The 23,892-nt window shown below is 37.2% G+C and overlaps 1 protein-coding gene and 1 long non-coding RNA gene across 3 annotated transcripts in view; one reads left to right on the top strand and one right to left on the bottom strand.

The window, feature by feature from the left end:
* Nucleotides 1-23,892, top strand: part of pik3r3b (phosphoinositide-3-kinase, regulatory subunit 3b (gamma)) — a 190,893-nt gene that overhangs the window by 127,349 nt on the left and 39,652 nt on the right. The gene's annotated exons all lie outside the window — the stretch shown is intronic.
* Nucleotides 11,377-13,511, bottom strand: LOC308699804. The gene is made up of 4 exons (XR_014031218.1): nucleotides 13,431-13,511; nucleotides 12,904-12,960; nucleotides 12,366-12,440; nucleotides 11,377-12,275 (listed from the first exon to the last, which is right to left on the bottom strand). It is a non-coding gene; the product is annotated as an uncharacterized lncRNA (long non-coding RNA).

The following is a 23,892-nucleotide window of genomic DNA, read 5'->3' as shown; positions in this document are numbered from 1 at the left end:
CATTTGATGTTAATAGATTATGTTCACTAACAATACTCTCTTGCCACAAATTGGACATTTTGAATTTTTTTAAATACATAATAGGGGATTTTTTTTTTCTAAGACACAGACATCAAGAATCAGCTTATGAATCTCAACAATGGTAACATGTTTCATGCCGCAATGCATCCTGGGAGCCATGAGTTTTATACTATTGTGGCTCCCAGCATGCATTGCAGCATGAAGCATGTCACCATTGTTGAGATTCATAAGCTGATTATTGATGTCTTTGTTTAAAAAAAAAATTCCCTATTATGTATTTTAAAAATTCAAAATGTCCAATCTGTAGCAAGAGAGTATTGTTAGTAAATATAATTTATTAACATCAAATGACCACTTTTGGACAGTGACGATATAAGCTCATTTTTTTTTTACTTTACTATCTGCTGTTAAACACTATATCACCTGATCATCTTTGTTTTTGGTTTTCTTTGTAACAAATTACATGTTTTAGTAAAAGCTGTTACAAAAACCACAAACTTGCAAGAAGAGTCAAACTGCCCAACTGAAGGAAACACTCATCACTATAATGGTAATCATACATTTTCAATAAATCATCAACATCTAAACCTCTGTTAATTCTTAATAAGACCTTCTGTAGATGTCTGCCAGAAATAAAGTCAGTCTGGGGTGCGTTTCCCGAAAGCATCGTTGGCCAACTATGGTCGCAAGTTCCGTCGTTACCAATAGAGTTCAATGGACATTGCGATGAACTTGCGACCATAGTTGGCCAACGATGCTTTCGGGAAACGCACCCCTGGTTAGTAATAAGTGAAGCTGGTAATGCTGTTTGTGGAGTTGTTGAATCCTCCTCTGCTGACTTGTTAACAGCAGATGTTCATCATTAATGCCCAATCATCACTTAATTAATCACTTAAGTATCTCATTAACTTTAACTCTGATTCAGAGTTATTTTAACTCTCTGTAGAGAGGGACCAAATGTTCTCTGAACAGAGTTAATTTTACTCTGGGGATTTTGCTGTGTGGCTATTAGGCTACTGTCATGAGATTAATATTATAACTATTATTATGTAGTAATATAGACAGACACTGTTACTAAAAGCGGTTTGAAATTTTTTTTTATATTGCACACTGAACATGGGTTGGAGCTTTTAATTTTGAACCCTCAAACTGCACCAGATTGATGAATTTAACATTAAAATGCACAAAATTGTCTAAGGGGGGGGGGGGGTGCATGCCCCCAAACCCCCCTAGAAAGACTGAGGTCCGCCACCACAGTTTTACCAAAATTCCTGTGAGAAACACTGGTATTGCTATGCCAATGCAGCTTATATCTTGTTTTTTGGATGCATCACTGTGTAGTATAGTTCAATTGTATTAATAAATTACAATTTTGTACTTATTTCATCTGTTAACTCTCACTCGTTTATATGGTAAATGGTAAATGGACTGCATTTATATAGCGCTTTCATAGACCTATGGCCACCAAAGCGCTTTTGATTATTATTATTATTTTAAATTAAAAAAGGAAAAATTTGTATATTGGTATAGACTAGAGCATAAATCAAACCTGGCATGTAGTAAAACTAGTCTGGTATACATTCAGGGAAATTTATATGCACATCTCATCCTGGTTATGGAGCGAGGGCATGAGGTCATATCTGGCAGACTGGCATACAGCCCTTAGCTTAGACCAGCTGTCTCTCTCATACCTGCTGTCCTCAGACACACACGCACACACACACACACCAATAACATGGATATGACCAAATGGCCATGACTCTGCTCAGAGGTTTTCACCTCAGATGACAATCCTGCTGGGTTGAAATCAGTTGAAAGTTGAGTTGAAAGTAAAATGTCTGAAAATGTTGCTTAAGATGCAAATTGTGTGCGGTATGTTGTTTTATCATTTTAAACCTAACAAACTTTTTATGAAATAGATTTCTTAAAGTGTTTGAGCTATATTTTTCTTTTTTTTTTAATAGTGGCACCTTGGTTTCCTATTTCGCTAAATAATTCAAAGACATGCAAAAGAAAACATGCATTTAAAGTGTGGTTTACTTGGGCCACTGTAGTACAGTTAATATGCAACACAGTAGTGCTTTTATATGCAAACACATTTCACACAGAAGCTTCCTCACCTGTGAAATTATTGAAAGCAGTGCATGCTTTCTGCTGATGTGATTATGTAAGAACTGTAAGATAACTCTTGACAGAGCCTCTTCTCTTCTGATGTGGACTAAGCACAAAGGCCTGGGAGGCAGTGTGCTGATTTAGCATCACAGAAGCAGTTGAGCTCAAAATAAAAACCTCTCCCTGTGGGGTCTGACATCGCCAACAGCTTCTGCCATGAATGTGCAACACGATACTCTTTATTGAATGGCTTATTGGTGATGTAACAGAGACACTTTATCCCCAGCGGGCTTCACTTCATGAGGAGCCTAGAAGAATATCCTATCCATTATTTTGTTGTACAGTACATAGCACACCCAGCCATGTATCAATTAGTCCTAGAGTTTAGAATGTCTTGCTCTGTTTATTGTGTAAGCCTGTTGAGGACAGGGTGGATTTAGGCCAGTTTATTTGCCTAAATAAACTGGCCTAAATTGTTTATTGATTATTGGTTGTGTATTGGTTTATTTAATTAGGGACAATACACATTAATAATACAAGGACATATTTATTTATTTTTTTACCAGATTTAGCCGGATTGGCTCATTTTCATCCCTTGTCCCTTTAAATTTACACAATATCAAAATTTCATTAGCCATTAACAGTACCAGCAAAATTTCACACTTATCATTATCTTATGTTTATTTACAAAAGCAATAAATGTGCTATTAAATACACTTCTGAATTTAAAAGTAAACGAAGTAATATAAAGTTAAATCTTAATATAAATTAGTTTATATTTAACCAATTTTTTTTTAATCAATGGAATATACTGTTGCCTTCAAAAATATGAAATGTTTTTTTTCTCATAAACCGTAACAAAAAACAAAGGTACAATTATTTGTTTCTCTTTTTTCTTGTCATTTGATCGTTTGCCTTTATAGAGATAAAACACAAATATGAATTCAAAAGAGGCTCCCTGTTGCCTGTGGCGTCTATGTATATATGAAATATATAATATGTAATGCAATGCATAATATAATTTACCTGTGTGTGTGTGTGTGTGTGTGTGTGTGTGTGTGTGTGTGTGTGTGTGTGTGTGTGTGTGTGTGTGTGTGTGTGTGCGTGCGTGCGTGCGTGCGTGCGTGCGTGCGTGCGTGCGTGCGTGCGTGCGTGCGTGCGTGCGTGCGTGCGTGCGTGCGTGCGTGCGTGCGTGCGTGCGTGTGTGTGTGTGTGCGTGTGAGTGCGTGCATGTACATGTGTTTGTGTGTATATAGTACGGGAACTCACTGTTAAACTATTAACAGGATTTTACTGTCACATTTTTACAGTCTTTTACAGTTAAATTGCTATATATTTTTTTACGGTGTATTGAGTAAAATGATGCTTATCTCAGTATTTCAACATTCACATGCACATGAATATAGATTTGGAGGTTGCGTTAAATGGTTGTTCTTTGGACATCGGTTGCAACATTGTAATGCAAATCCAAATGCAGTTAGTGTTGGAAAAGGCTACAGATCTAGGAGCTCAAGGCTCTCTTATTGAATTAGCAAGGCAGCACTGGAGCTCCATGGTGCATGGTCTTAGGCCTGCTCTGGGGTCTTAATCTGACTGGCTGTTATAGGGGAATTCTGCATGGTTGGCTAAAGGGATTCTCCCTGTGCTAATGAGTTTGGATTTCATTTCTAAGAAATTGAAAGAGGCTCCTTCTGAATCCAATCAGGGCAGTTTTTCATGTTGACTGTTGATAGTTATTAGAAGAAGGTGCAGGACCTTATATCATGATGAATTATGGGTTCATAATTAAAATGCCGGGACATAGTCTAATGATTATTATGTCTTTAGGCAGGGCTCCAGACTAACATAGAGTGGCTGTACTGTTGCGCCAGTTTCCAGTACAGATGTTGCACCAGCACCTGATACAGAAGGTACAGAAGTACCGGTGGGGGTGGGTGCTTTTAAAAATGACAAATTAAAGGACAGAAACCTATAATTATTGTACTGCACAAATTTGGGCAATTAACAATAATATCATATATTTTGTCATAATTATGACAAATCATAATTTATGTGTTCCAGGCTTCCAATCCTTAGAATCTTATGTTTATCATTGTTCTTGCATTGTTCTTTTCATTTTTTATTTTTTAATATATTTTATTTTATTTTTTAATTTAATTGTATATTATTGTATTCTTTTCTTTTTTTATTTCTTTTCTTTTCTTTTTTATTTCTACACACTTCATTATACACCGTGTAGAGGAAAAACATTTTCCCTGTCATGTAAATCAACAATTTAAAACCAAGCAGCAGTCAGTAGCCAATAATCAGTTATGACTACTGCTGAGCATATCATCATTCCAATTAATATTCAGATAAAGTTTATAATATGTCGAGTAGTGTTTTTTTTTTTTTTTTTTGACGGAATCTGTTAGAAAACAGCTGCACAAGTTGTTGATTGACTCTAGCCTTGCTTGACTGTCTTCATAAATCATGTTTCTTTAAATGGTACCAATTACCTTTGAAACCGCTTTGCTTCAGAGACCTGCTGGCTGAAGACAATTGCTCAGTTCAATTAAAGATGCCTCAGTCTTCAGCCTCTGATCCAGACCTGACAGACCAAGAGCAGATGTCAAGTCAAGATGGCAGGACAACCTTGAATGTCCCTAGATCCAAAGCAAAAGATACATAATCATTTTGGTTGGCTCATAGGCATTAAGGTTAGCAAAAGCCTTTGGATGCCATGGCGCTTTGTTTGGGTGGATATAAAAGTTGCATTTACTTGACAAGATACTTAGAAGATTAAAAATAACATTGTGCCTCATTTGCACTACGGCTTGTTTTAAGATTATCTGATGTAATTTCACATTTTAACATCGAACACAAATGAAAGAATATCATTAAAGGAATATTTGGTGTTGCATTGCTCGGCAGATTGCATTTTATTACACTGGTTTTCCTGTCTCCCGCCCAAAACTCTGTAAAAGTAATGAATAAATGCAATCTGACTCCTGTTGCTATCAATGTGAGCCACCTGGTGATCAAACATCAATACAAATTGTCAATATTTTCCGCTGGTAAAATGTTTGACCTTTTATAACCAGTGCTATAGGGCAAAATTTGTGATTGTCAGGCAAAGTGAACTCAGATAAGATCTCCCACAGTATTTCACTTTTCTCATGTCCATGCTTTCCATCTATTTGTTTGTAAGTCATATATATATATATATATATATATATATATATATATATATATATATACATACACACATATGTATTATACTGGCCACACATCTCTTTCGCTAAGTCTTCTGAAGCCATGGCTTTGCGTGAGAAACAGACAAAAAGGCATACGTGTTTGGAACAACAATACATTTTCATTTGGGGTGGACTAATCTTTTAATATTAACACACAAACTGAATAAATAATTAAATTTAATACAGTACTACACCCATCTTTAATCTAAACTGAAATGAAATGTACTTCATGAGTTGTGGGTTTGGCTAACCAATTATTAGCCTCTGAGATCTCATAAAATAATCCAATCTGGTAAATGAGTACAATATCTATAGGGCCCTTAAGCCCCCTCACTAACCCCCAAGACCACAAGAAAAAGAAAAAAAAAGATTAGAAAGCAACAGAGAAAAATTGCCTCTCATCACACGATTGCTTATTTACATTAATTGATGGAGAGACTCATGTTGATATATGATTAATTACTATAAATCCCGATTAGCACCCGAATAATTACTGAAACGATAACATGGTGGTGGAGAAACTGATTATAGTGGTAATTATGATAACCCCCCTCACCGCAAAGGTCCCAGTCCTCCCAGCCACAAATGTATGAATGTGTGTGTGTCATTAAAATGAAAGTTCAGAAGGGCTGAGAGTTAAAGAGTTACTGTACTCTAATGAGTGCCAATTACATCCATGACATTACCTGATAATTATCAAATGAAGAACCCCAGGGCCGATTTGTCGAGTGTTATCAAAGATATGCCCTTTTAGAAACCCACATGAGTCAAGACAGAGACAAAGATTGTGTCTTCCCTGAGAAAGCAGATATAATTTATTTGCAAGCTTTGGGACATAGCTTTTTATAGTGGCAATTGATATTTGAGTGTTGGCATTTTGGGAGCATCTGCAGTCAAGATTCTCGCAGGATGGATTGGATTTTGTTTTAAATTATTTGAATTCCCAAAGAGGATCTTAAACATACATATGTTTTCCATGCATTGGTAGGGCATCTCTAAAAAACTAGGACTGATGATTTGATTTGTTTATGTATTTTAAAATATAATCCCTTCCTGTGATGGCAAAGCTGAATTATCAGCAGCCATTACTCGAGTCTTGAGTGTCACACGATTCTTCAAAAATCATTCTAATATGCTGATTTTGTGCTCAAGAAACATTACTTATTATTATCAATGCTGAAAACTGCTTAATATTTTTAACTCTTTGATAAATATAGAGTTAAAAACAGCATTTATTTGAAACATAAATCTTTATAACATTATTAATGTCTTTATTTAATGCATCCTTGCAAAAAAAAATTACTCACCCCAAACTTTTGAACGATAGTGTTTGACAATTAGTTATTAATATATTTTTAATACATTTCATTTATTAATATTTTATTTTTTTATTACAGATGATATGCTGACGGTGGACTGTCAAAATGGTACTTTAAGCCTGTATAGCTCCAGTTCCCTTTTCACTGAAACTGCATATTGGTTATGGGGCATTCTGAGGTGTTAATTGTTTTATTGTGATATTTAATAGAGCTAAATGAATGTGTCAAATTTGATAGCCCTAGGGATAACTATTCAAATTTGCCACAGATGCAGGGCAGAACTTCCCAGTGGCTTCTTCATTGTCAGCTACAGAATGTAGTAGATCATTTAAAGTAGCTGTCTGTTCTGAAACCCTTGAGCTGAAGGACTGTAATGCAGTTAAAGTGAACGAACGAAAAGGCAAGCGCTATGCTTAGGGCTTTGTTAGTGTGGTTAAAACACATGAAAAAAAGAACAGTCCCAGACTTTATAATGAGAGTAGTACCTCTTCCATGAAACAGTCAAGGGGATTGTGATGGTCCTGACCCTCAGGACCAGATGAGAACGGTGGAGGGATAGAGGAAGAGAAAAGGGAAAGACGGCATTAGAGGGCCCCCAGGCAGATCTCAGACTGGGGCTGCTTTCCTCAGCAGATTCTCACGCCATCTCTTTGCTCCACTTTTTCTCAGTTTCAGAGTCTGAGCTAACTTTCAGCAAAGTCTCATTTACCTCCCCCTCCTCCTCCTCCACCATTCTCCAGCAGAGTTATATAAGCATGGAAAAATATGATCTCTCTTCTCTTTCTACTGTGCTGCCAAGTAGCTGTATATAACTGATTATAAAATTTGTTCTTGTTGTTCTGTGCACAGTCTCCAGACTAGAGTCTGTCTGTGTGTCGAAATTTCTGCCTTTAGGCAAGAGTGTTTGTGCGTGTGTGTTTATTAGTTGAATAGGGATGAGTTCAACAAACACTGACAATCAGTAGAAAAGTCCATAGGATATTTTTTGTTTTGTTTTTTTACTTTTCAAAGGTCTCCTTTGAACACTTTTATAGAGAATGATGCACTGAAATACAGCATTTCAGACAAAATGTATAAAAAAATAAAAAGAAATTAGTGAGAACTATGAAGAAAGTTTTAATGATGTTTTCTCAACATCATGTTGTGCCAAACTGTATATGCTTTCTATTCTCTGTGGAACACAAAAGAAAATATATTGAAAACTTTTTTTTTCTTTTCTTACAATGAAAAGTCAATGGGGTCCAATGTTGTTGTTTTGGACCCCATTGACTTTAATTGTACGGGGGATGGTGGATGGGGAATGGGGGGGGAGGCAAATATTGTGTTCTTCACAATATTTTCTTTGGTATTACACAGAAGACAGGAAGTCCTACAGGTTTGAAATGACGTGAGGTGAATACTGTAAATGATGACAGAATTTTCATTGTTCGCTGAACTATCCATTTCCTCTTTCACATTATATTTATACAAGGTGTGCATTTTGCCAGTATGTGTATTCCCTTTTAACTGAACCCATGACCTTTGCGTTTTAAGTGCCATGCTCAACTAGTTGAGCGACAGTATGTGTGCCAGTAAAGGGACACGTGATGCACCTTATGCTTATATCGCAAAATAACAGTGCACACTGAATTGCATATTTCCCCTTTTCAGATACTTTTTTAGAGGGAATTTTTTTTTTATGATCAACTACAGCTGCACCGTTTTAGCATATACCATCTGCGCTTTGATTTTTTAGACACTTTTTGGAACTTTTGAGGGATTCTGTGGTCGGCTTTGCAGTGGCTGTAGCTGAGTTTGCTTTTAGATTAATGGAAATTTACTCTGTGGTCTGTCATCAAAGCTGCTCTCTCACGCTGCTTGAACAGCAATGAGCAGACTGCCAGCAGCTCCTCGAAGCCAGGAGAACATCTTTCACGAAGGCCTCATCAGACCTTCACTCTTCACTTCACTACTTGATGTTATTGCTACGTATGTTGTTTTGTTGTCATCCTGTCAACTCGCTAAGCTGTTTATGTGTGTTTTCAGCACATGTACGGTGGTTAAAACCAAACTGTGGTTTGCCTTGTGGTATTATAAACATATCTTGGAGGATTCTGCTTGTACATCTACGGTTGAGTCATAAAGAGAGGAAGGAGTAAGGAAATGTGAGGCTGCGAGAGCCGGATTTGTTTCCAAGCGAACCCCCCTGGGATGCTGCTATATCGGCCAGCCTCCAGCCACTGCTTGCACCCACAGCTCAGCCACTCTCTTTGGGCAAGCTTTGGCAGTCTGCCTCTTGTCTCTGGTACTTTATTGATAGAACGCGTCTCCCAGGCCACACTCGTTATGCCTAATGATGCTGTCTGAGAAGAATGCACTCCCAAGAAGCCACCAGTTCTCGACGTTGCACGCAACCTAACCAAAAACTTTTTCATTCTCTGTTCTTCTTTATTTTCTCTCTCGTTTTCTCAAACTTTTTTTAGCATATATAGTTCTTGAGAACATTAAAAAAAGTTGATAATCAATTCTTAATTAAAAAAAAATTGCTTTAGTTTGCTACATTTAAGCTGCTTCATATTTTTATAAGTATGAAATGTAATAAATGCCATTTATAATTAAACTCGGTAGTTTATGCAGCCGCAGAGATCTGAATGATTCAGTCCGGAATGATTTTAACTGAATTGTGATTTGCTAAAGTTATTCATTAACAAATTGGACATTGCTAGTTCTGATTTTGAACAGCCGACAGAAAATATGGCACATGGCATGATTGTATATGTGTACTTTATCGTATTGATATATTGTTCAGGTTAAATGTAATAACAAGTGAGAATGCTAACACACTACTTAGATTATAGTTTTGCTGTTCAAAAGCTATTAAAAATGTCTTGCTTAGTGTGTTTGTCTTGATTTTCAGTGAAAAAAATATCTACACTTTACACTTCTAATATCTACCTTTACTTGAAAAGCAAAATGACATAATAATAAATCTGAAAAATGTATCGAAATAAAGTGACGTTACTCTTAAAACAAGAAGAAATATCTACAATTTTTTTTTTTTTCATTTAAATTAAAGGGATAGTTCACCAAGTTTTGTCATTACTTACTCACTCTTAAGTTGTTCCAAACCTGTATGAATGTATTTCTTCTGTTGAACACAATAGAAGATATTTTAAAGAATGTTGGTAAGCCAATGGGTGTCAACTCTCTGGTTACCAACATTCTTTATAATATCTTCTTTTCTGTTCAACAGAAGAAAGAAACTCATACAGGTTTGGAACAACCTGAGGGTGAGTAAATGATGACAGACTTTTTATTTTTGGGTGAACTATCGAACTATCCTTTAAGTTTATTAGCCCAGTGGGAGATTTAAAATCTAATAAGTAATTTTGCTTCTTAAGTAAATGTGCATAGATTTAAGCATGCTTAGATAGTGGTACTGGAAAACAGTACAAAAAATGTTCAGTGTAGCAATGCTACCAATGAATTACCAATGTATTAACTTTTAACTAATAACTATAACTATTAGCACTGCTATTTGATATTACTCAAAAACGTATAAATATGCTCATTTAGTAAAACAAATCTAAAGTCATGCATGCATGTGAACAACTGGAAAGAGCAAGTCCTTTGCTTCCCAACCCCAAAATGTCCTATAACAAGTTTTAGCCTTCCTTTCACCACACTGTTAGTATTTGAGATGTCTCGTCAGGGTGAGGCCTGGTCGGGAGTTAGACTTCCCCTCAGTTAAAATCCCCTCAACCTCAGACTATTCAGTCCTGGGGCCACTGTTCCACCAGCTCTTTCCCAGGCTGCACCCTCAATGACGTATTGTATTCACAGCAAGTGCTACAGGAATAGAATGTGGTGCTGCTTGTACTGTATACTTACAGAAACATGCAGTTCAGTGCGTGGCCAGTGGTGTGCCAAGCTTTTCACTGTATCTTCCCACATTTATCTGGCTTGTTTGTTTACTTGTGGATTACATTGCTGAGGTCACCCAGGTTTGCATTGCATAAATGTACCTGAAGGAAAAGGAATATCAGCATTGGTGGTTGCTGTGAAACCCCTTATCTGTATTTGAAGGCTTCCCCTGTTGGGAAAATCAAGCTTGAGCTGTGTTTTGGAACACGTTACATGGATTATATCTGGTCTAAGCTTATTAACCAGCTGACCAGCTTCCATGGCTGTGTGCCAATTCAAAGGCTCCATCCTTCGAAGGACTCGGACTTCAAAGGCCCCGCCTTCGAAGTCTGCGAAGGTCGGACTGAGCGTTGTTAAATGAGACGGTCTTGCCTATGGAGGACTGTTCTTGTCTCCTAGCAACTGTGACAGCTGTCGTTAATGAGTGACCGTAATGTTTGTACTAGACTTTTTTGAAAGTTATATTAAACTGTCTGAAAACAATACAGGGTTTCACAAACTGTCCAAGTACACTGTAAAAATAAAAGGTGCCTGGAGGAACCTTTTGGGGTTCTTCACTTCGCCACACCGGCGGAACCGTCTGTAGATCCTCTAGGCACCCTTTAAAAAGGGGCGGTTCTCTGAGGAACCACACAGGTTTCCTGAGGAACTCTTATATTAGGCACTGTGTGGAACCACTTTGGGTGCCTCCAGGAACCAAATTTCATTTTTTTTAAATATTTAATTTCATGTTGTTACTATGGTTACCTTTGACATCTATTATAATAAACAAATTGAACCAAATACAAAATAAGAATTGTTTATTACATATTTGATATTCATTTTTATACATACACTTCCATGCACATGGGGAAAAAAGCTAACTACAGATTAATATCAATGACTACACAAAAAAATAGTATAATGCATAAGCAACATGAATAATCAACCATGTATATACAATAGATAAACAAGAAAAGACATCTCAACAAAATGCATGGAAACACATATGTTCCACTAAATAAATCAATGTAAAAAAATTACATTTGAACTAATTAAAAATGTCAATCATACTTAACTTTAAAACATTTGTGTTTCAGTCCGATGGTTAGTCTGACATCACTGTTTCCAAGTCCAAAAGCTCTATCAGATGCCAAAAACAAACAACAGTGCTAATATACACTCATTGTGCTGTAACCTTTATCTCTATACCGAAATCTCTGATGGTTAGTTATTCAGCTATTTTGAATCATAAAATGTTTAAGTCTGGGATGCCGTTAGACTGGAGACTGTAATGTACACTATGGCTTTTGAAAAGCTTAAATGTGTGACTTGAATCAACAGTGTTCATAAATGGTTGTTGAGTATTCTCATGAAACAAGATAGAGGAAGTAGAAGTAGAGGCTTCGACCCGAAACAGATTTAAGGTGCAGTAAAATGATCTGTTCTGTGAATGTTCACTGGTGAATTCAGTCATTTCAATATGAATTCACACGATCAGCAATTTCGTTTGTGGTCAAAAATGTCACTATGGGACCAAGTTGGTGTGAGGTACTTAAAGAGTTGGAAAAGTGAAAAAGTACAGCATCGTTTTCCGTTTGTTTTTCCTCTTTTCTGGTGGATGGTCCAGGCACTTCAATGATTTTCAGGTCTACAGGAGGATTTTTATTCTTGGTCAAACTTGTATTTCAGCTTACTGAGATCCCTGCAAAGTACAAAATTTACTGTTAGTAATGTTATTAAAGTGATAGTTGTGAAATTTAAATAATTTCCTCAGCCTTGTGACGTTCCAAACCTGTTTGACTTTCTGTCTGTGGAACCCAAAAGCAGATCTCAGGCATAATGCGACCCCAGTCACCATTCAATTTCACTGCATGAAACACAAGCAGAAAACTAATGTGTAAATCATTCATGAAACCATTCTTATGTACTCTTGTCTAGTTCAATTCAATGCAACAATTTATGTAAAAATGGTTAAGCTCCAAAAATGTCCCAGAAAAGATCCTAAAAATAATCAATGAGTTCACAACTCATGTGTTATGGGTTGTGTTGCAAGTCTTCTGAAGCCTAATTGCTTTTTCCTATTTATTTATTTTTTTGCCGAAAAAGACTAAACTTGAAGTTATAATTCAGAGTTAAAATGTCTATAGCATTTTTTGTGAATCAAACCTGTGATATTATTTTTCTGAGTAACATGAATGAGATTTGAGATCATGAGAAAAGATTTTCAGAGAGTAACTGATTAAAAAACACAAGTACACAGTCAAACAATACAATTTCACACAGAGAAAGTTCATAGTAATAAAGTACAGCATGTAGTGCAGGTAACTTACTGTAATTCAATGTTGCCACTGAAATGTTCAGATTATTTTAGAAATGTAATGGTTGTTCTGGGGAAACAAAAGAACAAAGATGATTATTCACAACATAATATTTATTGACCAGTAAATGGCTTTAAAATGGTATTTGAGAGAATGAGGGCACCTGTAGTAAAGTTAGGCTAAACAAAAACAGAGCAAACTATAACCTGTTTTTGTTATTCATAACAAACGCCAAGAATCAGAGAATTTTCTAAATTAGTTAGGCTATATCAGCAATTTGAAGACACAGTTGTACAAAATATGTTGAATTGAATGACTAAATCAATCTAAGACAATAAGTCAATCATATCCATTTGTTCATTAGATCAACGTAGTTAGCATCGCGGCTAAAACCTTCATACCAGATACTGTGAAATAAACGAGTGGTAAACACTGTAAAAACGTAGTAATGTATAATAAATTTAGTTTATATATATATGTGTGTTTAAATATATAGTGAGTAGACTCTGTATTTATATTTATTTGGCGAGTTTACAAACCTTGTAATGGAGAGCCGAATAAACGGCGGAAGCTTTGATGAGAGGAGCCGTTACTTTCCTGATGACGATCAGCTGAGCTCTGTTGCGCGCGAGCAGCGCGAGGATCACTGAAGCGACGACAGCAGAGGAATAGCAGCAGTTTCGTGACAGAATAAACACTTTTCTCCTCCTGCTTCTTCTTCTTCATATAATATTATTATTATTTAGTGTTGTTGTTTAAGGTTTAAATGACTTAATAAAATAGGCCTATACTAAATATATGTAAGCTACCCAAGTGAAAAAGACTATAGTTACTGTTAAATGTATTAAAAATGCATTAAAGTATATTTGATTTGTAGGTCTACTAAAAACACACTCAAGTACATTTTTAATACATTTAATAGTACATCTTTTTCATCTGGGTATGTATACTGAATCAAACTTGCCTATAATAATAATAATAATAATAATAAAAATGCATTAAAGTAGGCTATATTTGTATTGTAGTAGGTCTACTAAAAACACACTCAAGTACATTTTTAATACATTTAATAGTACGTCTTTTTCACCTGGGTATGTATACTGAATCAAACTTAAGTAGCCTATAATAATAATAATAATAGGATAATAATAATAATAGAATAATAATCTAATTCGGGCCTCACTGAACCATTGGGTTCCTCCAGATGCTGGCTTTAACATTAGAGATCTTCCAGGAACCACTTAAATGTTAAAAGATCTTCCAATAACCCTTTTATCGCATTTAAGTTCCTCTATTTTCCCCTAAAGCACTTCGAGGTCTCATGGTAATGAAAAGGTGACTCCAGAACCTCTGAAGTAAATACAAAGTGCTTAAAGGATCCCATAAGTTCCAGCAAGAACCTCAAAGAATGTCAATGCTCCTCCAGTAACCCTACTATAGGAAAAAGAGCTTTGAGGCACCAAAATTACATTTTGAAGTTCCTTGAGTATCCGACAGGATACTTGAGGCTCCTTTAGTTTTTACAGTGTATGTTCACCATGGTACATTTCTTTATATAGTAAAGAGTATAAACTATATAATCGCAAGATGACAACATTTGGGGCCCTATTTTAACGATCTAAGCACATGGTCTAAAGCGCTGGGCGGAAGTTCACTTAGGGTGTGTCCGAATCCACTTTTGCTAGTTTAACGATGGGAAAAATGGTCGGCACGCCAGGCGCATGGTCTAAAAGGGTTGTCCCTATTCTCTTAATGAGTAATGGGTGTGTTTTGGGATGTACGTGCGTTAAACCAATCAGAGTCTCATCTCCTATTCCCTTTAAATGCCAGTTGCGCTCGCATCATGGCAGATTCACTATTTACATGACGGAATTTGATAGTGGAAAGACCGAACGCGTCTCCAGAGCACAAACAGAACTGCTCGTGCGCAAGGTAAAAGTGCGCAAGCAGACCATCTGCGGGACAAGCTGGATTCCACCATATCTTTATGTACACAATAATAATCTTTTACATTGTTATCCTTTTATTTTAATTATTTGGCATGGTTGTGTGCTGCTGTGTGTCCTTGTGTGTTTAATAAGCAGAGTGTACGCGCATTGTGGACCCGCCTATAGGCGCACATTACTAACGCGCTCTTTAAATAACAAAAACAAATATTGCGCCATTGACTTTAGACCAGGTTTCAGTTGGTCAATGGCGTAGTCTATTTCTGTTGCCTCAAAATAGCAACGCGCCAACAATGCACCTGAACACACCTCGGGTTCAGACCAGCATGCCCATTGGCGCACAAATGGGTGCAAATGCATTTGCTATTTAAACAACGTGGCGCAGGACGTGAAAATGATAACTGCGTCGGACAGAAACTAGCAAAAAACACCTGCATCGCACTTGGCGCTGCATTGTGCCTGGTGTAAGATAGGGCCCTTCAACCGCTTTAACGTTTTTTTGTTTTTTATTTTACTTTTGTATCATTAGATATTTAAGAAAGCTGAAACCCAATACTTATGTTTAAAAGTTTAATCCTGCAATTTCTCTCAAAAAATCTTGCCATCACTGGCGCGCAGTGAATTCTGGAGTAGGCAAGGCCATGAAGGATCCATCTGTTGTATCCTTAATTTCAAGGGAAATTAATGCCGCATTTTGAGGCCGCATTTGAAGGAGGCTTCGAATTGGGACATCCTCCGTCGTACCATGGTGATGCAATCGGCTTTTGAATGATCCCTTCGAAAGGATGCAGCCTCTGAATTGGTCTGCTTATGTTTCAAAACCAGCTTGAACGTTTTAAGCTAGTACAACCTGATTGCTGTTTTTTCGCAGATCTGAGGTGCTCTGCCTGCTGATGACCAGTCTAGATAAGTTGTAAATTCACAAAACTTTTTGTTCATTCCCAGTAGATTTGTATATTGTTTACAGTGTTCACCTCAACTCTTTTGAGGTCTAACTTAGCATGCAACTACCCTTGTTAACTACCTGTCCTGGTAATTGTCATGTGATATCTGCATTTTATTTTAAGTCACTAAATATTTAAATGTAAATTCGTTTTTTTATTATAAGAGACAAAAGAACATTGTGTTGAGGATAATTATTCGATTTTCTTATTAACAAAGGAGATGAAGATGGCCTCCTTATACAATTAACAATGTCCCTTCTTAATACCCAATAGACAACCTTAAGTCAAATGGGCTTACCATACCAAAGCCGGCTGACAAGTTCTATTACAGAGGATCGCTAAGATGGCAAATTACTTAATTCCATTCAATCACAATGAACGATAATGTTAATCCATCAAGATCCAACTGTTAATGGTGGAAGCCAACTTAACTACTAATGATCTTTACTTCTACCTGTCTTCTTGGTGCAGATATGCAAAGACAATAAGAGGCTCAGTTTGAGACCTCTTTAATACCTTACCTTTAATACCTTGAGAGAATTACTAAGGGCTAGCACTGGTCAATTAAATTATGGGTTTGGACTTGGAGATTGGTGAATAAATGGTTCATGGAGAGAGGTGATAGGATTGAGTGTGAGCTAGAGAAAGGGAGTGAGACAACACACCTGCTGCGCATGCAAAAACATGCGCACACCTTTGCGTTTGCAATCCTGAAATGCCCTCACAAGATTTCTCTCGTTTTAACCTATGCATGGATCAGGAAAAGCCAGAATCTCACAATCTTATTATCCTCAAATGACCCTATAGCTAACTGATTCATGTCTGATGTTCCTTGAAGTGGCTCTGGGACAACAGGCACACAAAAAAATACTGCCTACTGATGCTGACTGTGACAATCAAAGTGAAATCCAGTCAATACTGACCTCTCTAGTATATCACACCACAAATTCTTCAACCAAGTCAGATCAAGAGCCTTAGATCTGTGAAACTTAAGGCGCCTGGATTTCTGTAGATTCTGAAGTACTTACTCTTTTTATCTTTTTTATGGCCTTTGGATTACCCAGGGGTTTTATTGTTAATATGTGTTTACACAAGAGGGGAGCTGATATGCTTTATGGCCCTGATAAAGGTTTATGACTTAAAAGCAAGGATATTTGCTGGCAAAACCTCTTACCTTTGCAGGGTGCAAATAAAGTGGATGGCGTATAATAGTGACTTTGTCATTTAAAAATTGGGAAGTTTTGTAGATAATATCCATTACATCCAACAAACTCCGTTTTTAATATTTTATTTTATTTTATTTTATTATAATATAATAAAAAAAATCCTAATTGTTTCCATGTGTTAATGTTCATTCTTGTGCATGTCCTCATGCTCTGTCCCTAGTTTTATACACTTGTGCTATTACAAAATGTTATGTAATGCCTCTGAAAGGGAAATGATGCAATGAACATGATGCAAAATTAGTTGTTTTTTTTCTTCATGCAATTTATTCAAAAAGGCTGACAGTCTGTACACAGCTAACATGGGTCAACCTAGATTGTCTGTCTAGACAAGGCTTAACGGTAATGTACACTTGGCTTAGATGTGTCACAGGGACCTATTTAATAGCTTCCCCGTCTAATTTTCATTCAGTTGTCAAGTCAAAGCAAGCCGTTTAGATTTTATAAGGGAAGTTAAAGCATTTTCTATATTTATAATAGTATGTTACTTGTTTCTATAGTCTTGTCAGACCACATTTGATAGACACTGTCTCTGGACATTTTCTGACACTACCCTCACTGTAGAGAAAACATGCGCATTTCCTGCTTCACTGGAGCGTCTGTCTTTTACCACAGCTTGCGTGCATGTTCAACACCCCTCTACAGCAGGGCTGGGAGGGGTACAGGACCATAAGGATTCATTGGACATGAGATCCCAGAGCGGCAGCCATCATGTCAAAGTGACAAGCAAAGCCACTGCTTCTGACAGGCTGCACTGTGAACCAGCACAACTTGTCCTTGCCATGCAGTGTGTAAAAATGTGTTCATGTGTGTGTGAAAGAGAGACAGAGAAAAAGAGATGTTGTGAGTGGTTGCACTTCAGGCAAGGGATTCCATCGCGTGCTTTCTGTCCCAACCTCTCACGCGAGCCTAGACGTCTGGCTGAGAGCTGTGGCTCCCCTCCTCCCTCTTTCCATCCATCTGACCTCCAGCTCTCTCTCCAGAGACATCAAGCAGATACTGACAGGGCTCTTCATTTGATAGAAGGCTTGTATTGATCTATTCACCTGGTGGCACATTAATACCAAACACAGCAAATGCATCAAAAACAAATAATCCGAGTCTGTTTTTAGCAGGGTTATGTCTTACATAAATCACATCTTTAATACACCTTTAAATATTTGTAATAGTGTAAATGCAATCTAGGGATAAAAGACAACCCTGTCCACAAGTTTCCAAGACAACTGAGATACTCTGAATTGACAGAACCTGGCCAAAGGTCAGGGTTAGTCTGGGTTTTATTGCTGGCTTTTGTCTTGGCTCTGAAGTAGATAATATTTACTACACCCAACTGTTCTGTGTTGTGTTGTGTTGTGTTGTGTTGTGTTTTCACATATTTTTTTATTTTAACTTTTAATTCGAGGCGCACACACACAAGCATCACCGTATATCGACCAGGCCGCGTCTCAGATTGAATGCATTTTACGAATTAAACAATGGACAATATTGAGGATTCATAATGTTTTTAATATAAGGCAGTTCCTTTTTTCAAACTTTATATTATAAGGAGTGACCAGAAAGCTGCATCTTTATGCTGTCTGAGAGTCTTTGGATTGTATATGCATAAAAAGGCTTTTGAATACCATTCTGTCTGCTTATAATTAAATGAAGAGTATCAGGTAACATTACTGTGCTAAGGTTCATCTTCAGTACAGTATCCACTCATTGTGCTATTGTGGTGGATATCTCAGTCACTTTCCTGGATAAAGTATTCCCATGAATGGATTTACATTGCAAAATTATACCCATGGATCCTTGTGGGAAATCCAAGCCTCGCTAAAAGACGGTGTCCTCCCTCTGAACCAGGCACAGAGGAAAACCCCGTCTTTTCGACTTAATTCCTGCATCCTAGGCGAAGGCTTTGGTTTGTGTGGGAAACAAAAGCGACCTACCATGTTAACATTCTTTTGAAATGCATCGAGAGCTTCCTGAGGTGTAAGCGAACAAGAATCTAAAGACTTGTTTCACAATAGCGCATCTGAATTTCCTCCTCCGGCCTTGATCCTTGAGTGAGCTCCGTATAATGTGCCTTTACTACGCTACAAGACATATCATGTAATAGACTTTGAATGTGTGTGTGTAAAATGCAGGAGTCTTGCATTGTCCTTGTCACTGAACATCAGTAAAGCTGACTATTACATACAGATGTGTAACATGTGCTTTCATCAGTCCACTCTGTGTAATCTTTTGAAACCAATATAATCTCTTCATACTGGTACAATCTCTCCTTGACACACTGTGTGAAGTAGTTAATCTGCATAATCATCATTGTTGAAGTGTAGTTCCTATAGCTTTGGTCTGATGTTTTCATGCCACATCCTTTAGTGTGACTTTTATAATAATGAATAATTTCTCATTGTCCACACCATGATTCCAGTTCCTGCGGGTGAAGTGTGTAATTTTGTTAATTTTATTCCATCTTAATATGACAGCTGTTAGAAAGACGTTTTTAGAGTAAATTCCCTTATTTTGTATGTGTCATAGAAACCTTTACTGAAGCTAATTTTATTTCTGCTTGTCGATCAATGACAGACAGGGAAACTTCTCTTAAAAGATTCATTACTTTTGCATTTCTATTCTGTGATGCTAATGACGCAGAAACGACAGACTTTAGCTTTATTAATGAAACATTTTGCAATCAATGTCATTTCCTCCATGACTTGTTAAGTTTTGCAAACATTAACTGGCACTTGTGTGACATTCGTCTTGACAAACTTGTTTTGTTTTAGAAAATTGGCTTGGGTAGCGCTGTGTATAATGAGGCTTCACAGAACAGAAACAATATATTTCATTCAGTTAGGTTAATTTGACCATGCTTAGTCCTATGTGTTTTATGTTTTCTACATTACATAAATTTGAATTTGAATTTTTGAATTTCAATGAAAACATTCTTTGTCTATTAAATGTTTAAGCAACATGATATCTCCTAGTGTGTTTCCTCAAACGCTAGTTATGAATTTTGGAGCAAACTTCAAAATCCTTGAATTCTCTTGCTGTTATCCCCTCTCATTCCTCTCATTGGAAGGAGTCTGTTTCATTAACATAGTCCTTAATGGGGTGTTCAATCATGTAGCGCAACCCTGAAAACTCCAGCGAAGAGGCCCAGGGAGGTCTTACCACTACGCCCTAACCAGTAGCCAGGCCCTCTTTTTCCCCCCTTTCATTTGGAGCTGGAAGCAAGCAGAGAGCTCGATTAAGTCGATATAGCCTTGATGTTTTGGTTCCAGACGTCTGGCTTGCTCTCTTTGCTGTCTGCCTCCTACATGCTGTGGTATTATGTTGTGCAGGAGTCCCTATAGTCCCTCATTCTGATTCATCACTGCTTATCTACTAAATGAAAACTGTCATAATTTACTAAACTTCATATAATTCCAAACAAGTATGATTTCTCTTCTTCTCTGAAACACAAAAAAGGAGATATTTTGAAGAACTTTTTTGTCCATACCATGAAAGTCAGCGGGTCCAAAACAACATTAGACTCTCATTTTATGGACAAAAAAGAAAGACAAAAAAAAGGGGGAAGAACAAAGGTTTGGAACAAGATGAGAGTGAGTAAATGATGGGTGAACTATCCATTTAAGGCAGAACAGTTTAGAACTATTATGTGTTGTTTGAAAAGACCAGTCATTTTTCAGAGCTGTGGCACAGTGGGTTTTTACCACAACTGCCAATGGTGTGTGAATATGGGAAATTTTACCAGCCAAAGATATTTCTTGCCAGCCATTCAACAAACTATAATTCTGAACCACGGGGTCAGTTTAATTCCTAATAAAGATACAGGCCAAATTTTTGTCCCATATTTTTAGTAGTGCACATGATCATCACAGACTTTTGCATCTGGGCCTAAATGTACCGACATCTACTGATACCATCCTGCATCATTCCCCCATATCTCGCTCTCTACTGTCCAGAAACATTAAAGGCATAAAGGCATAAAGCCTAGAAAATCATTCTAATTAATTATTTTCCTCTGTACAGAGGATACAGCAGGTCTTTCATTGCTCTCAGCAAAGGCTTTCAATGCATTCCAGGGGTCTAATTCCTCAGTATGAGGGGGCTTTGGGGAAGAATTGCCCTGTTATGTAAGATTCAGACTCGTGCTCTGAGGGGGGAGAAAGGGGCCGTGAGATTGAGGTCTGCGCTGGCTGTGAGCTTTACATCGGGTGAGTGGTAAAGTAAGGCTGACGCACTTTAAGCTGATTAAGGGTTAGTCAGGCCAGTGTCCCGGTTTGAACCAGAAATGTAGGGTAGGGTGGGGGGGCTAACATCAGCTGTTCCCCTAGGCGGTAAATGAGCACTGCTTCGTCCTACCAGACCACAAGACTCTCGGGCCAAAGAGATGTGACCCACGTGGAGTACTGACGCCAAAGACATAATGAGCTTGGTAGGTTGTGTGTGATAAAGACAGTGAATTATGGCTAGTGCGTATGTATGTAAGCTTTTAAAATTAAGTTAAGGTACGTCAAGACCTATTTTTTACAGTCTATGATCAAGACCCATTTGAGTAAGATGGAGTGCGTATATGAAGAAGCAGAAAGTCCATTGTCCATTACTGTTTGTTTTGTAATAGTCTCTATTGCAATACAACCCATGCTATCACTTACCCTTTGTGTGGGGGGAGGGTGTAAACCATACATTATGGGGACAAAATGTCTAGTCAAGTCACCTTCATTTATATAGCGCTTTTTACAATACAGATTGTTTCAAAGCAGCTTTACTGTGATAATAGGAATTTAATGCAACAAAGATTTTTTTGGCTGTACAGCAGCTCTAGAAGAAAGTCATTGTCTAGCTTTAGTAAGTTTTTGATTGATTCATTTCCATTGTAAAAGCCATTAGTTATTAACTTAGGATCTGCTTACATGACACCGTTTTCAACTGAAAACAGAAACATTTTAATGCATTCTGGCCATCATTTACACGACAATGCGTTTTGGTGGCTTGAGAACGCAAACTCTGTATCCGTTTTCATCTGTACTGAGGAAAAATGTCCCCACAAAGATGGCAATATCCCAAATCCTTGTCCTTGTGGGGACATTTTTTGGTCCCCATGAAGAAAACAGCTTAAAAATGTAAAAATGCAGAAAGTTGACTGTGATTGGTAGGTTTAGGGGTAGGGGTACAATATACAGTTTGTACTGTATAAAAATCATTATGTCCATGGAAAGTCTCCATAAAACATGGAAACACAATGTGTGTGTGTCTGTGTGTGAGAGAGAGAAAGAGAGAGAAAGAAAGAGAGATAGCATCCATAGCTGCTCTTCTCATTTCCCCTGGGTGCTGGACAAACACTCAATAGTTATAAGCCTGCTCGCTGTATAAACCTCTTACTGTAAATGCTGTAATACACTTAAACCAGACATGTATTCTGATCCCTTGGGTTATAAATATCAGGTATGTGAACTCTGACATAATTTATTAAACTAACAATGACTAGCTTTTGGCACCATATGTTTCCAATGTGTACCAGTCTACTTATACTGCTAAGTTTAATTACAATTGAAAACCACTGCACAAATTGTTGAATTTTTGAAAGGATTGGTTAGTTAGTTAGTTAGTTAGTTAGTTAGTTAGTTAGTTAGTTAGTTAGTTAGTTAGTTAGTTAGTTAGTTAGTTAGTTAGTTAGTTAGTTAGTTAGTTAGTTAGTTAGTTAGTTAGTTAGTAAAAGGAATCTCAGAACCTGTGATGTTTTTGTGATACTGTCAAATGCCTTTCTATCTTACAATTATGCTAGCAGTACTTAGAATTGTTTTAGTTTTATTTTTTTGGAGCCCCAGTTTATCAGATCTTCTGTCTTGTGTATAGTGTCATTATTATTGCTATGTAGTCAGTTACTCAGCTGTCATTTACAAATGTTATCATCTAGTTGCAGGACAACGTGAGATGATTAGTGAATCCTCTCCAGGGTCAAGGCAACAGCCAGTCTTTATAGTCTATATTGATGAGGTTATTTCCCATTTTGAATGCCTGTGGTCCACCTGATAGGATATCAGTTGCCACTATATAAACTAAGGTCTAAGGTCATGTATGGAGTATCTTGAGTTTCATGACATCAATAAACAGCATCCTGACATACTTATCATACTTGATGAGTTGTTAATGAAAAAAAAAAAAAGATATTTTGAAATGAAACTTGAAACCAAAGCTATACAAAGATTAGGTGTCACCTTTTGGCAATTCATCCTCAGACCACCCCCAGTGTGTTTACTGGCATTCTGGTGCATGTCGCACACAAAAATGGCAAGCGCTGACTGAAATCAGGATTTCCAATGTGATGCTTGTTTTGTAGCAGGCGTGAACCACAAAACTCAGACACTGAGAAGTTAAAACAGTAAATTAAGGCAGGCGTCAGCTGCTCTGCACATGTTTGTGAAGCACATGATGTGACACCATCAGGGCCAGCTGCCTCACACCTTACAGAACTGTAGCACCAATTACCCTCATCAAACCTTAATGGCAGGATGAGTGTTTTTATCTTCAGAACAACTTGAGGTCATTCATCTGATCTGATTGTGAAATGTCAGTGATGGCTGGTGTATTGTTATTATGTGTTCTGCAGCTGGTGATAACCCTTACCTCTTGTCACATGGTTTGTATACATGGCATTTTTAGTGAAGAGAAACTCCGTTTACACAATGCTTAATGTAATGTCTTTCAAGTCCTTTCAAGGGTTTACATATAATTCAGATACTACTTTTAAAACAGCCTCTAAGTTTCTTGTCAGCTCAGACGAGCACTACCCAGGTTTATTGTAGACTAGAAGGTTTCAAAGCTGGCAATAGCAAACCAGACCTGGCAATAGTAAAAAAAAAAAAAAAATGTGTTTGGTATCAATGGCTTATTTAATGT

The sequence above is a fragment of the Scardinius erythrophthalmus genome (genome assembly GCF_964197995.2).
Source record: "Scardinius erythrophthalmus genome assembly, chromosome: 12".
In the NCBI taxonomy this organism is placed as follows: Eukaryota; Metazoa; Chordata; class Actinopteri; order Cypriniformes; family Leuciscidae; genus Scardinius; species Scardinius erythrophthalmus.
The sequence above is the reverse complement of the archived record's forward strand: the minus strand, read 5'-3'. Positions and strand labels throughout refer to the sequence as shown.